The sequence below is a fragment of the Sinocyclocheilus rhinocerous genome, unplaced genomic scaffold (genome assembly GCF_001515625.1).
Source record: "Sinocyclocheilus rhinocerous isolate Xijiao unplaced genomic scaffold, SAMN03320098_v1.1 scaffold468, whole genome shotgun sequence".
NCBI classification, from domain to species: Eukaryota; Metazoa; Chordata; class Actinopteri; order Cypriniformes; family Cyprinidae; genus Sinocyclocheilus; species Sinocyclocheilus rhinocerous.
The window spans coordinates 2,124,087-2,139,670 of record NW_015635305.1 but is presented as its reverse complement, the minus strand read 5'-3'; the positions used below and the strand labels follow the sequence as shown (position 1 = coordinate 2,139,670).

The window sequence follows — 15,584 nt, the reverse complement described above, 5'->3', positions numbered from 1 at the left end:
AGTTTGATTCCCATCTTGGGGTCCTTTGGGGATCATGCTCCCCTCTCTCCACCCAATGCTTTCCTGTCTACTTTCCTGTCCATTAAAGGTATAAAAGCCCATAAATGTGTGTATATACAGTATATATACTGGAACATCAAATCTATGCTCACATGTTGCTTTTGTGCAGTTACTCGTTGCAAAGGTCCTGGATTACACCCAGAAATTGCACACACTGAACAAGCAAATTACTACCCTCTTTACATCTCTGTAAATCAGAGCCCAAAGGTGCTAAACCACATATAGACCACAGGCTGCACTAAAAGGATTATATTGATTATGCTGACAGGGTTTTTAAATTCAATACATTTCTGGAAATAAAACACTGCCATAGTGATAACAACAAGCACATGGAAGTACTGTTGTGGAAGAGCAAAACACTGCTACAATGTATTTTTCGCAGATAATATATTATGCACTATAATCAACCAAATACTCCCTATGCCAGGATCTGCCACTGCAGATATACTGTATGTTAGTTTTATTTTAATTGGTAGTTTTAAACTACTCTTCTCTCAAATGTCCACAGTGATATGGAAAAAGCATGACACATATAATTAACATCTGTCAACTGTTTTATCAGAGCAAACAAACCTGCAGTACATTAACCGCAACCTGAGAAAATATATAAAATTTGCATACAACAAAATTTTACTTGGAAAAAAAAACCTACCACACAGACAACAAACCTTAGAATGTAGCATTAATAATGAGACAATTACCAAAAGTTATTCTTTTAAATTGTCCGTCATTGTATGGGGGAAAAACTTCAAAACAATACCGTCAGATGAAAAACTTCATCTAACTTCAGAAGTCAATGACTCCTGTAGTGACAAGCAGTCTTAGGTGACTGAGTTCATGCTCCCAAAAAGTGTGTCAATAGTTGTGCAATGTGCAACCCTATCTGCAGTCTCCATTGATCTTGAAGCAAACACACATGAACAGACTGACGGGGAGTAGGAGAGGGAACCTGGACTAGGACAGGGAGGTGACAGGGTGAGGAAAGGTGGGGGGGGCAGTGTACTTTATCACTGGACAATTTCAGCATAACACTTGCCTGTCCTCACGTCTCTCAGCAATGTCACTCATGTACTGCCTGTGTCTGTGTGCATGAAACATGTTCATACCACTAAAGCTTTTACAACCAAAGCAATGAGGTACAATTTTATCATTTTGTAATAATTTTTAAATTACAAATAAACTTTTACTATTATAAATTATTAATTGAATTATTAATTTATTGACTTCATTTTTTAACTGGCAAGTGTGAATCTCTTATTAGCAATACATCCATGTAGGCTTCTGTATCACTCTATTTGCTCAGACAGGGACAAGTGTGACAGAGTGAAACCATAAGTAAAAAAAAAAGATAGAAAAGGGGTGAGAAGGGGTATATGACTTTTAGCAAAGTTTCTCAATAACTAGTCTCAACTTCAGGCTGCATGCTGCACACAGGCTATTGACTGAGAGTCTGATGCATATAACTCACAAAAATTGCAAGCACTGCCTAAAATCACCTGTTCCAAATGGCTGGCGCTCTCCCTGATTTTTATCATTTAAGTTTTGCTTGAGGCACGTAATAATAAGTAAACCTGATGCATGAGCAGAATTGGATATTATACTTGTTTGCTGATATTTGTCTGTGAAAGAATCAGTACTGGATTGAAGAAAAAAAATATTTTTATTTAAATTCTAAACACTTCTTCTTCTATTTTCAGAGTATTTTCTGTACAATCTGCTGCACCACTATTTAAATTCATTATTTTGACAATGTATTTCAGTGCTCTTGTCGATCAAACAGTAGAGCATGGTGCATGGGTTTGATTCCAGGGGATGCATGAATTAATGAAATATGAATGCAATATAGGTTGCTTTGTATAAAAAAAGTATCTGCCAAATACATAAATAGACAACCCCACACAAAAACTGTGGCTGGTCACTGTGCATGTCAGATGGTCTCTTTGGGTAGTTCTTCTCCAGAATAAGGTACAATAAGGACCACCAGAATTTTAAAGTCTTGCTATGTGAGACTATTCAAAAAGTTCACTTACATTTATCTTTAATTACATTAACACTTACAATACTTGCATTAATGCCAAGTTCTGTCATGAAACTCTAGATGGCTCAGGATGATGGGTCATTAATGCAAATTGATGATATTCACAGCATTAAATACTTGGCACAAGCTGATTGGTTCATGTTGCCTACACAGCCAATCAGCTTACTGCTTTACATTTAAATGGCTGGTTAGCATTCACTAGAGCATTCCACAGCATTCTTTCAGAGTTCCTCTGAAACCCTCCACCTTCCCCAGCTCCACCTGTATAGGCCTGCTAGGGGTTATTTTATATGCTATTTGTGCAGCAGCAGTATGTCTTAAATGCTCCCAGCACTGTATCGCCGTATGCATTGGCAGTATTAAGTTCCTGTACTTGCTTGCAGCAGCAGCAGCAGCAATAATCTACAACTACAGCAATGTGTAGCCAACATAACCAACAGCAGCAGCAGCATATCAGATCTAGTCCGCCAAGAACAAATACAGTAACATTGTCATATCCATTACCATGCTAAAATCTTCCGAGAGTTGTCACAATAGAACTAGTTTACAGCTTGTTTTTATAAAATTCATCCTTTTTCTACCTTCCATACTGTCTCATAATCACTGTTATATGACATACAAGAAGCTATTTTGCTGTAACTCATTCTCACTCTGCTTTTCAAACTCTCTCTTTGTCTTTTTGTATGCAGCAGCGCCTTCTTCATCCGAGATCCTTTTCCCCAAAACCCCTTGTGAGTCTTCCCAAGGATCTACTCTCTTCTTTCTCCTCCCGTTCCCTCTCCCACTCTTTTCTCTCGCTATCGGCCTGCTGTCCTGGCCTCAACTTTCTTTGCACACAGACTCTCCGCTTTCAAAAACAACTGCGAGAGCAGCCAAAAACACAGAGGGAGACAGAACACTGTACAATGACCGTCTCTCTAAACTGCATTGCTCCAGCACAGACCGACATCATGTGCTTTGAGGAAAAGATGCATGTTTGTTTTTCCCCATGTTTGTATATGCGTGTATGCAGAGGTCAGCTGCTAACAGGCGCCAAAAATGAACAGCACTTGTCTACATGTGATGTCATGCGTGCATTTAGCATACAGAATTCTTCCCATGTGTTCCGTGTGCATGCTTCACTGATCCTGTCATGTGTTGTGACACGTCCCTCTATCTGCACACTGGAATTTCGACCTCTCTATGTATTCCTACTGGAATCTGGATGGCGCTTTGCCCTGGTAGAGAAAGTGGAATGCGGAACGCCCCCTCCCCCATCTTGTATCAGGCCATAGGGAGCCCAAGACCAAGTTAAAGATGTTGCTCAATACACTGCCCCGGGTCTTATATAGCTCCCAGCTGTGTGGAGCTGGCCAGCTCCTTGGTGCTCGAGAGGTCTGGAATGTTTGGAGTGCAAGCATGCTGGAAAGCTCAAGTCACCAACAACAATCTCTTGGAGATGGAGTAGAGAGAGAAAGAACCATAGAGAAATAGAGAAAAGAAAGACAGGGCGGTAATATATTCCACAGTCTGCCTCACCCAAAAAAACTGCGGTTTTAGTTCCATGACAGATAACAAATGGATGTAAAACATGCTATTGTGTTCCTTAACTGTCTTTAACTGCCAGTAATAATGTATTTACGGTTCTCATTGTTTGTCAGGTTTGCATTGTCCAAATAACACAATCAGCCTTAAACCTATAGATACAAATCTGAGTTTAAACATTTGACACAGCAAGTTCCATTAACTCGTAGATATGCATCATAGCATAAAAAGTCACTGATTAATCCACAAATCAAAGAGAAATAACACAGAATTTTCTTTTGTAACTGGTATTATTATCGAACTGCAAATATCATTGGTGGGTGTTTCTCACAATAACTATGTATATTAGCAATTATCGTGCATTTATTCTTGCTACTCTGATTCATTGTTAATACAATAGAGCAGTGAGGGTGCGGTGTGGATTATGACCAGACAGTCAGTGTTTACTCAGCTGAGCGAATTCTTCAAAATTTACGTGGAGAGATGTGGAGCCAATATAAATTCATTACAAAGTGCTATGCACATCAATTATGAAGGGAAGGACTGAGATTACTGTAACTGTAAACGTGCAATACGTGTTGCTGAAGCACAGGAGTTTTCAATCTTAGCGGTGGCAGGAACTTTCAGCAAGACTCTTATCTAACCCATGGACTCAGGAATAACAAAACTAGATGTTATTTTGCAATAAATTTGATTAAAATCTTTAACTACAGTATAACGTTTAACTGATGGTTGGAAAGAAAAAAATTAGAAATAGCTGGGCTGTCATAATGTCATGACCTACTGAACCCCTTGAGTATCTTAGGGATCCCTGGTTAAACATCCTGGGTGTAGTGGAATCCTGAACCCATATAATTTACACCAGTGACACACACAGATTTGTTGTGTGTGTGTTTACAAAACAAACACTGGCTGTATCTCAAAACCGACTGAGCTGCCTACTTCGTGGGCATCATGTGCGCCTGTGATATTTTTGACAAGAATGCGCCTAGTGAATGTTATCTACGTAGGCATAAACCTTCATCATTATGTTTGGAAGATTTTAATTCTACTCATTAACTTAATTTCTGTTGTGTTTTTGGAATTTATTTATTTTTCAGTGAAGAACCACTGAGAGGGGTTGAAAAAGTGCAATAAACAGTAGGTTATCACTGCAGTCACAGGGTGTCACTTTGGTCCCACTTTGATTTCACTTAAATTTAAAGGCAACAATTAAACAGAATTTTAGTACTATTTTATAGCAATGTTTCACAGCAAACTAAAGTGAGATTTAGTATTGTCAACTTCATATTGACTTCTCAAAAACAAGGGATTGCGTTTTAAAAACTGAGAAAAACTCTGCAAATCACAATCAGTACAGACAACAAAACATTAAATATTATATCAAAGTTAAAGTTTTTGTTAAAAATACCTACCTTGTGATTTCGCCTTGTGAATCGTTCGGGTTACGCGCGTCAGTAAAGTGCTCACTGCCTTCTACAAAAGCATACAGTTTTGTGTCCTTCCATAAAGATAAAAGAAAAAGGAGTTAGTCATCGAGCTGGGACAGCCCAAAATTCTTGGGAGGGACAGTAGCCTAGATACAGGCCAACAGTTCTGTTCGGTTCGGAGTCTCTTCCAAACAGACCAGACGAAGTGTGCTGGCGTGGTGCTGATGCGAGTTTTCTGTCTCGCCCTTTTGAGTTTGTCACGCCTTTGAAAAGAGACGGGCACGATTATCTTTCTACTTTGCCACAACTCTGAAGGAATGCAGTTCGGGATATCCAGAGAGCGACGTAACCACAAACCCCAAATATGTCTAAACGAAGCAGGTCTCTCAGCTGGTCTGAGGGTCAAATGAATCGCGCGAATCAAAAAGTCCCTCAGCGTGATAACAGGGAATGTAACTTTTTATTATTCAGTCCGCGCAAACGTGTCCAAGTTGTCTACGGGCGGTCAAAAAACTACATGCCTGCGATTCCTTTGTCTCCCCTAACCCATCCTCCCACCCTGTAACATGTGAACTGCCTCTGTCTGTCTGTCACAGTGGCGTGCTCACCGAATCGCGTCCAGTCGCCTTTTGCCCCTAATGCCCGACTCTGTCTCGCTCTGGCTGCTGTCATATGCTGTCCACTTGCTGTCCTGTCAAGTCCACTGACGAACGCCCGCGCCTATTAACAGCGTGACGACAATGACGCTGACACTACAGCGCCACTCACATCCATTCATAAAGTGGAGCGCGAGCGATTCTGCCTAACAGCTCGCACTGGAGCTCGTGGACAGTCCACGGCGCGTGTTCGCTCGCCGCTCAAAGGCTGAAATTGTGCAAGTCATATGTGTGCAAACGATTGTGTTTGCTAACACGGCCATTTCTGTGTTCTAAACATGGCTAGATATGAATGGTTAAATTTAGCTATGAGCTAATTTGGGTTCACAATATTGGGATTAAGTAAATGCTATTAATAACACACATAAGGTAAATATTACCGTCAATGAATTTATTTCCATATAATCAGTGACTTCCTCTCAAGGAATGCATTACAGTAGGCTAAATATTTACAGTGCCACTGCCAGATCAAAATAAATAAAAGGAATGTAAATATTTAAAATATAAATATTGTTATCAAAATATGAAAACGAGGATAAACAAAATATTACTAGGGATTTTTAATTTCACTCTAATTTTAGTGGTATGTTTGTTTTTGGAAATTGATGGTTTAACTTAATGTAATACACAAAAAGTATTTCAATGGCTTGCAACACTTCCCAATTCAGTCTGCTGACTAGTCACAATGTCTCCGATCATTTAGCAAAGGAGAGGCAGTGTTCTATTATAAGGCAATCATTGTGCAATAAATCACTTTTTCTTTTTTCTTTTTTACAGAAAATAGTGAACACTACCTGCTTTTCAGCATACACTCTTAAAAATAACGTTTCCAAAAGGGTGTTTTTGCAGTGATGCCATAGAACAGGGGTACTCAAGTTCAGAGGCCAAGCGGGCCGCATTTAAACTACATCAAATGTGAAGGGCCACACATTACAATTTGCATCATCAGACTTTATTTAAGACAATATTTGCAGATTTACTGATTTAGAAATACAGTTTATTACTTATCTAAGTCTTGCTTGTCCTTGTCCTATTTAAAATAACACTGAGCATGAATATATATATATATATATATATATTAAGTGTAAAAAGTTTTTGCTATATTGATGCAAAAAATTTGCATTCATACTCAGAGTATTGAACAAACTCAAAATGCTAAAACTAAAAACATTCTAGAGCAAATATAGTTCACAAATTTCTTTAGAAAGAAGTATTAGCCTATTTCTCATATTTATATTAACTATATTGTATCAATATTTTATTTTTAAAATAGATATCACTATTCTCCCTCCATGATTCTGAAAAAAAAAAAAACAGACAACTAAACAAAATAACATGTAATTTACCAGAGTTTCTACTAAAAATCGCTGCAGTCTATTTATAGAATACAATATTCAACGAATTGATAAAAAAAGTTTAACTAATTATTAATAACTCAGAACTTCATGACTTCACTTGTTTCATTCCTGAATGAATCAACGTTTTTTTGAACGAATCTCATTTTAAGTCACTTGTCTCCACCTGCTGGCATTAGGTTGTAATTGATACAATCTTTTACTTGTATCATGTCACGTCACTTTTCACTTTTCACTTTTGAAGCATCCTCACTTTCAAAATGGTGATTTATTCTATTTTGATCGCTTCTGCAGTGTTTATATCCGAACTATAAACTTTTATTCCAGTACTTCTGTGATTATTTGAATGTTTGTAACACAGAAATAACGATACAAAAGACTTTGTAAAGATGTTTGTTTCATATAGCCTACGTAAACTGCTCTGGATCAGCGGCAGCGCAGCGCAGATTTGAATGTTACAGTGTGATTCAAGGCTTTAATACATATGAATCCTGTCATTTATGAACAAGATTGCGTGGGTGATTGAATCTGTTCGCTATCTGGCTATTTATTTAAATATCCAACAGTATATGACAGTAAACATACGTCGCGACAATATATGGTTTAGCGGTGTTCTCAAGCCATCTCTGATAGGTAGCCTAAAATAATGGACCCTTTTCACAAGACTGTGATGACGCGTTTAACGGTCATCAGCATCGTAAATCCTCGAAAGTTTTTCATATTTGTATTTTTTTTTTTAAATGTATGTACATTTATAACACTATTCTTTGTATTATATCACCTTTGCATCAAATTACAAAAAAAAAAACAGTTAACGCTAATGCGAGGGTGTTTCTAAATGCAGCGTCTATGGGAGGGATGGTAAATTTGACATCTTTCTCTCTTCTGGCACCCATTATCAGTCTCTCTCAATTTTTTTCCTTTTATTGAAAGTCATGAAAACACTATCGTCGAGTTTTTCTTTTGCTATTTGAGCAAATGGGAATGCAAAAAATATATTTGTGGTACTCTCCCATTCACTGCTCTTCAAGTTAACCCAACTATGACGACTTCCGCTGCTGAGAAACCCGGAAATGTGAAAAAGGTCCATAAAGTATATTTATAATCCAATGCTAATCGACATATTACCATATAGAATATATTATCTGCCTTGTTCTGTGACAAAAACCGCACATCAGCTCACAAAATGAAGTTATTTCAAACACTCGACTGATGTTGTGGAGTAAAATCTTTTGTTGGACAACGCTTTTTAAGTTGTATGGGGCATGCCGCGTGTTGCTTTTTAATTGCACGTTAGTTACAGCGCTTGCAGAGATCGAGCAGCTTTTACTACTGAGATTGTATACATTTAATAAAAATCAAACTGCCTAATATTTTGAGCGCAAATTGTAATAAAAATACATTAATCTTCAGCATGACGCAGGCCACAAAATTAATGCAGACGGGCCGCCTGTTGAGTAGGCCTATGCTAACCTATTTTTGGTTCCCAAAAGAACCTTTCAGTGAACCGTTCCTAAAAGAACCACTTTGAAGGACATTTGAAAAAATCTAAAGAACCCTTTTCGACTATAAAGAACCTTTTCCGCATTTTAAAGGTTCCATGGATGTTCAAGGTTCTTCATATAACCATTGATGCCAATAAAGAACCTTTATTTTTAAGAGTGTATATCATGGATAGTTACGAGTAGCTAATTGTCTCTTTGTTATCTTTCACACAAAGTTTTATGTTTTGCTAAACAAGTACTGACATAGTACAGACCCACAGGGGACACACTCACTGGTGAGCATAAAGCATTTTAACCGTGCTCCGCTGTGCAGTCGGTTCACCTCTGCTGGACCTGTCAGAGCGCTTCACATATGGCCTGCATCAGTGACACGCATGCAGCTCCATCTCATTACAGACACACCTGGGGCACATTCAGAAGGGTTTGTTATTCTAGAACATTTCAGCAAATTTCAGAGAACAGAATCCCACATGTGATGAGACTGATCCATTCTTAAGCAAAACTTAAACTTAAATAAACACTCTTGGGAAAATATTTGCTCATCAATATTAAAATGTTAAACTGTGGCCCATATTAATAATAAAAAAGTGAAAGTAAAATTAAAATTGGGAACTTTCTCTACAATAGAATTGATACAGATAAAAAAAAAAACATGATAAAGATAAAAAAAATAAAATAAAGCCAGAAACCAGAATGTTTACATTTGTAATAAAGATTTGTAAAAAGAATAACAAAACAATCATGCTAATAACAAATAGATCAGAAAGTCCTAAAAATATGCCTTTATTATTATTGTTATTATTCAGTGAAGGATTCTATGCCATAGCACTGACAAAGCGAGAATTTTTTTCTGTTTACAAAACAGTAGACTGTTCCATAATGATTGAGCATCATTAGGTGATGCTGTTTACTGTTCAATGATCTTAGAGACTCTTTCTGAGAAGTGATATTCCTTCTTGTAACATCCTTTGAGTTTTTCTGAATAACTATGTCACACACTGTTATTGCTGAGGCTGAATGACAGGTGAACAGCGTGGTAGAAACATATCAGGCTATTCAAGTTAACACCCATGTATTATTAGTTAGGACAGTTTTTTGCAATTTGCAAAATAACCCTTTTTAATGAAGAATGTTGGTAACCAATGTTGGTATATTGGTTACAGGTAATTTATTTAATTATTTAGCTTAGCACTAAAAGAATACCATGGTAAAAATAAATTGTCATTTTTACAAATTTGAAGTTCAGAATATTTTCACCCACCGCTTTGAGCTTGGTGCAAATGGAGTTAGGATGAATGTATATAGACCAAGAGGTATTTTCAGGTGGGGTTATTTAAATAACCTGCTGTCCAAACTAAATGACCTAGTTTATTTAACCTTGTGGCAATTGGCGATTTCACCAGGGTTTTCAGATATCCTGGGATCTGCTCCAAGAAAAAAGCTCCCTCATGCTTGCCACTCTGTTCCACAAAGTGTCTTCTGAAGTAGGCCAGTAGGATGTGTCCAGACTTGTCCCTCTCAGTTAAGATATGAAGTGTCCCTGAAGCATTTGAAAAATCTATCTTCCTCTTATTATCTAGAAATAATTAAGTATTGTACTTGATTCATAGTTTCCACGCAATCAAATGACACTTTTGGTGTTTCTAAGTCTAGATTTCATAAACAACACACAAGCACACTTTTATTGCACTGTGAACTTGTGAAACAGCCTGTTTAGGGACTTTTCTGTGTACAGGCAGCCTACAATACAACAACAAGCTGTTGCTGATTCCCCCAGGGTTTTTATTCCAAAGTGTCTTTCCCAGCAGTTTTTTTTGCTCAGGCTTCTACCCGACACTATTGATGTACCAGTGGGCACAATGGGGAATAAAGGTGGCTTCAGTGCAGTCCACTGCCTCTCTCCCTTCTCTCAGGGGGGTAAAGTGCTGATAATTGGGTTGGAAAGACCTTGGGCTGATTCTAACAAAGCCAATGCTGGCCAAAGCCATAGACACATGAAAGACTAAGGGTTAAGCCTGGCCAGATCAATGTCTCTCAGCAACTCTCCATGACCCTGGCACTGAACAGGCAGAGCCTACAATGGCTTGTTTTCTGTGGCATAGAGCCGTGACATTCTCCTCACTGATCCACTTTACAAAAGCCCATTACAGAGGTGCCAATTGAGCTTGAACAATCACCCACAAAAGCTGTTATTTACATAGATTCTGTCCCCAGGCTCAACCCCTCTGCCCCCCCCCCAAAAAAAAACTGTCCAGTGGCAGACTAGTTGAGCTCTTCTCACTGTGTGAGAACACTTTTGGGTCCAATTGCAGAATTGAGATCACTGAGCCGTAAATACATGGAAGCTTTTGTAGGTAAGGATATGAGAGCTAACAAATAATTAGGAATAATTATATTTTGTTTCATGACATAAATAATAAAAATGTTAATACAGATTAAATTATACAAATATTTTATTGTTTTATATTTTTAAAATGTATTATACTGTATTACTTATTACAAATACTAAAAATAATACAAATAATATACCTACCACAAATATACAAGTAACTTACGGTACCTGTTACATACTTTAATTATATATGTAACATATACCTGTTACATTACTCTCTCTTTCTCAATTCAATTCAAGTGAGCTTTACTGGCATGACTTGTACAGTATTGCCAAAGCATTGACCATTACATGAACAAAATAACAAATAATGATTATATATTACATAAACAAAACAAGAATCTGTAAATCAATAAGAAAATAAGTACATAAACACTTTTTTTTTTTAAAGAAATAAGAAAATGGTTAAGACATTGTTAAAAAATAAATATAATAATAAAATATGAATAATAATATAATAATAATAAATAATAATTCTCTCTCTCTCTTTACATTGTTGTGTTGTAAAATCTATTTCTGATTTATGGTAATTGATGTCATTTATATTCTGACTTGAACTGAAATGTTCCAATTTTATTTCCGTTTTTCTTATATTAATTTCATTCTCTGTGCAGAGAGTCGAAAAATCATTCCACTGTATCATATTATGTGTGTGTGTGTGACAAATACAATTTGAATCTGAAATTTGAACAATTTAATAACAAGACAAAATCAACAATAAAAAAATCAAATTGCAATAAATTATGTTGAGGTATATATGGATTGAATTATATAGGTGGGCATAAACCTTTCTTCAATAAAAGCAAAATGAAATTGAAATGAAAATCACGAAAGTCAAAATGAAATAAATCAACTTGTTCATGACTAAAATGAACATTCTTCTTTTAAAATGGTCCTAATAGTTTTTATCTGGGGAAAACTGTGTCACTAAAGCCCATCGCTGTTGGATAGCAGGTGTTACGTTGAACTGAACTACTGAGAATTGAGGTTTTGCAGGCAGCCCATCCACACACCTGCGCTCTGCCAGCCCCCCTCACGCTCTACCCTGCATTTCTCTAAAATCAGCATGAGACTGTCTGATCTGGGCTGGGCTGTGCAGCCCAACTGTACCCACCACATGCCCATCCTCAGCGTGGCTCACCACTGAGCACTATGAATAGAAACTTAGCGAACGAGGGATAAGCAGTAGGCTTTGGCACATGCCACACTCCTAGCAGCGTCACACCTCCTAGCAGCACTTTGGGGTCGCCATGGAAACAGGGACGAATACAGCTAACGCTGCCCTGACTTCTTCATATCATGCCCACTCAAGATGATTAACATCGCACGTTTATTTCCTAACCTCCACAACAGGTGAGAGTTTTCCTCAGAAATTTGAGGGTCAGTGGAGTTTGGGTCAGCAGAATGTTAATATAGTTCAGGTGAAAAACCTTCTGCTTCAATCCCCTGAGTTTTCTCAAATTGTTTCTCACAGATTGTAAATGCGTGCTCTCAGGTTTTTAATGCTTGCTAAGATGAAAGCAATATCACACATCCCAGACTGTTGCTTTGAATGAACCCTATTCACGTGTCCAGGTTTGGAACGTGGAAGTAAACTATAGAACTGTAAACATCTGTAGAAGTAGCCTACACGGGAGAAGAGGAGACCATAGCAAATTTTGTATTTGCATGCCCATTCGCTCCATCTACAAAATAAACAATCTGATATTCAAGAAGTCAAATGTGTCTGCAGTCACTTCATCAGCAGCTGAATTAAAAATGGCAGGCTAACAAATAGCGTTATAAATGTGCATTATTATTAGGTCTATTATTTATATAAAAATGGCTAGATTAATGACGTTTTACTGCGGAAATGCTTCATCATAATTTAGGTAAAGGAGTGGTCAATTCAGACCAGCAACATGATTTATTGCATCATATTTCTTTTAAACAGCTTAGTAAACAAGATGGTAATACAAGCTACAATGATTCAAATCTAGTTATGATTGGCCAGAACTAATAGATTTCCTGTATTTGGCTCATGTGTTCAAGTGAGCGTAAAAACCGCAAGTGTGTGTAGAACTTATGATTTCCGAATTGAACACAGCTTACGGTGTAAAAATCCAAGTGTTTACAGAGCTTTATTTTGATTTTCAGTACTTTGTATTTTTAAAAGAAACTTCTAAATGTATGTTCGTAGTCCCTATAAGAAGACACACTTCTAATTAAATTACAAACATTATTTGCAATAGTGAACAAAATACAGATATACTCATCTTTGCAATAAAATGCACAACACTTTTACTACCAAATTATATGTAATATCTAAATAATTTAATTTACAGCGGAACGTTTATGATGCATGATGGGATACACTTATCCTTAACTTATAATGTGGGTTAAGTGTGCGTTAAGGGCACTGAGCTTTGGTGTTTTTAAGACATATCTCAGAGAGTATATGATATATGACAGCAGTCTACCATTAAAGCCCACCTCCTACAGTTCTTATTGTTTACACTTCATTTGACCATTTTCATTAAGTGTCCATCCTCATTAACTGTCTGGAAAGACTAAATGAACAGACTGCCGTATTTGTCTTTCTGCTCCATTTAGATTTCTGCTTTTGTTCACCTCTGATCATGCTGTCCAGGCCTGAGTGCCCATCTGGAGGCCACATGGTCCATCAACCCAGTATCCTAAACTTGGTCAAGAGGAGAATTCTCTGTATAGGAGTTCTATTTCCAGGGCATGCCGATGTCATGGCCTCTAGGATCTTGTGACTGTGGTGTCTGGAATAGTGAACACTGACTGTTAATATGCCAAAGTTAAAATCTGACTTCATGTGTATCAGTGCTGACATAATTTATATTTGCTTGTGTTTTGTGTATTAAATTTGATGGGAAGTCTACAGTCTTGTGGGTTGGGGTCAGCTTTGTGTTTTAATGTGCATGTAATTATGACTAGGTTAAATTTCTGCTCGGCTCAGCAAATTTAGATCCTCTCAGAAGGCAAAGGCCAATGTGTGTTATGAGTGTAGTGGGTTTCCTTGAGTGACAGCACAGCTGGAGCATACAAACACACACACATACACAAGTACACACACATAGAGAAGAAAATAACCCACATACTCTGTTTGCTCATGGTAATTATGTAACTGATATGTCTCTGTTGTGGCATGAAGCCAGTTCACTGGAGCTGTCATTGTTTTTTTAATTTTTAATATGCTAAAAAATTGGCTAATTCTACATCCTTTGAGGCAAAATTTGTACAGCGTTGTTATGTATTTAGCCAGTGAGTGAAGGTTTGCACAAGCACACTGATAAGAAAAAATAACAAACATCTTTGCACACACTATTGAGACAAGAAAAAATTGCTTACACTGCTATGTCAAAGTCCTGTTCCTGATTCAACAACTAGCGCTGCATTTAGGACAAATTCAGAAATGTCAACAAAACCTAATGCCTACAACACTGAAGTCTGTTATGGATGAACACATGTAACTGCTCTGAATCTAAATCTTAAGTGTATGTTTGAGTGCACCATGAAGTCACCGGTTTCCCATGTGATACAGTTCAAAACATATTGACTTTAAAACTTGACATATGAAACCAGGTCTGAACACTCTGTGAAAAACTTACCAGGAACTCCCTGGTAAGACCTTGCTGCTCTGCAAACATTATTAGTTGACATAATCATGAAGTGGTTATATAACTAAATATCTAACTAAAACATTAAGTTCAAAGGGAGTGCTGCATTCAAGCCTGAGAACATACTTTGCGTTTGTTGTTTGAACTGAAATTCTGAATATGGGAATCATAAAGAATTAAATGATTCTGAATTTGGTTCTTCTCAGTGGTTCCATTTCCTTATCAGTTCCGTTATTGTTTCTTTTTATAAGGAACATTTGGGGTAAATGCAATTCCATTGATCAAATGATCTGCTGACAAAATGCATAACGTGTGTCTTTAGAATGACCAGTCAGTATAGTTACAGTCTGATTCACTAAAGAACAGACTCATTCAAGTGATTTATTCAATTAGTTTCAATAAAACAAACGAAAAAGAACCTGTTCATAAGAGTTAATAGTTCAGGAATGGCCATATTGAATTTTATGCTATATACTGAAAATGAGGCTGTGAGATATAGACTAACAGTCTCTATAACTACTTGAGCTATACAGGTATACTGTACTGTAGATCATGTTCAAATCTCACAATCAACTTTCATGTTTTGTTTTATTAAGTTTTTGTCGACAGAAAATCTTGTGGAAATATGTTTCATCAGCTGAACAATCGGCATGTTGTTAAACAACAATTCAGTCCATTGAACACACTTTACTTCTAAACCCTACAGCATCGTTTTCATTTCATTCATAACGTTCAGGGTTCAGACACACTCTCTCTGTTTAAATCTAGATTAAATACACATCTCTTTGGCCAAGCATTCAAATAATGCACCTCATAATCTTGTACTGCAGTTATATCTGATCAAATGCACATTATTATTCTTTAGTTTGGGTTAGTTTTGGGAACAGCAGCTACGCTAATTATGTCTCTATTTGTTTCTCTGTTTTTGCCACGGGATGTAGGATTTACACAAGCTTCAGTCTGGATCCAGAACACAGAGATGATTCCAACCCCTCAGA

General features: G+C 37.1%; 1 protein-coding gene across 4 annotated transcripts in view; it reads right to left on the bottom strand.

Moving 5' to 3' along the window:
- The window catches only part of LOC107746840 (rho-related BTB domain-containing protein 1-like), a 53,915-nt gene extending 48,047 nt beyond the window's left edge, over positions 1-5,868 (bottom strand). Inside the window, exons 1-2 of one of the 4 annotated variants that reach the window (XM_016561166.1) lie at positions 5,661-5,868; positions 5,038-5,315 (exon numbers count right to left, since the gene is read on the bottom strand). The gene's annotated coding sequence lies outside the window, so the exon portion shown is untranslated. Of the gene's footprint in view, positions 1-5,037; positions 5,316-5,660 lie in introns of those variants that run through there. The other 3 variants (XM_016561167.1, XM_016561169.1, XM_016561168.1) reach the window with 3 other exon arrangements.
- Between the last annotated feature and the right edge of the window lie 9,716 nt (positions 5,869-15,584).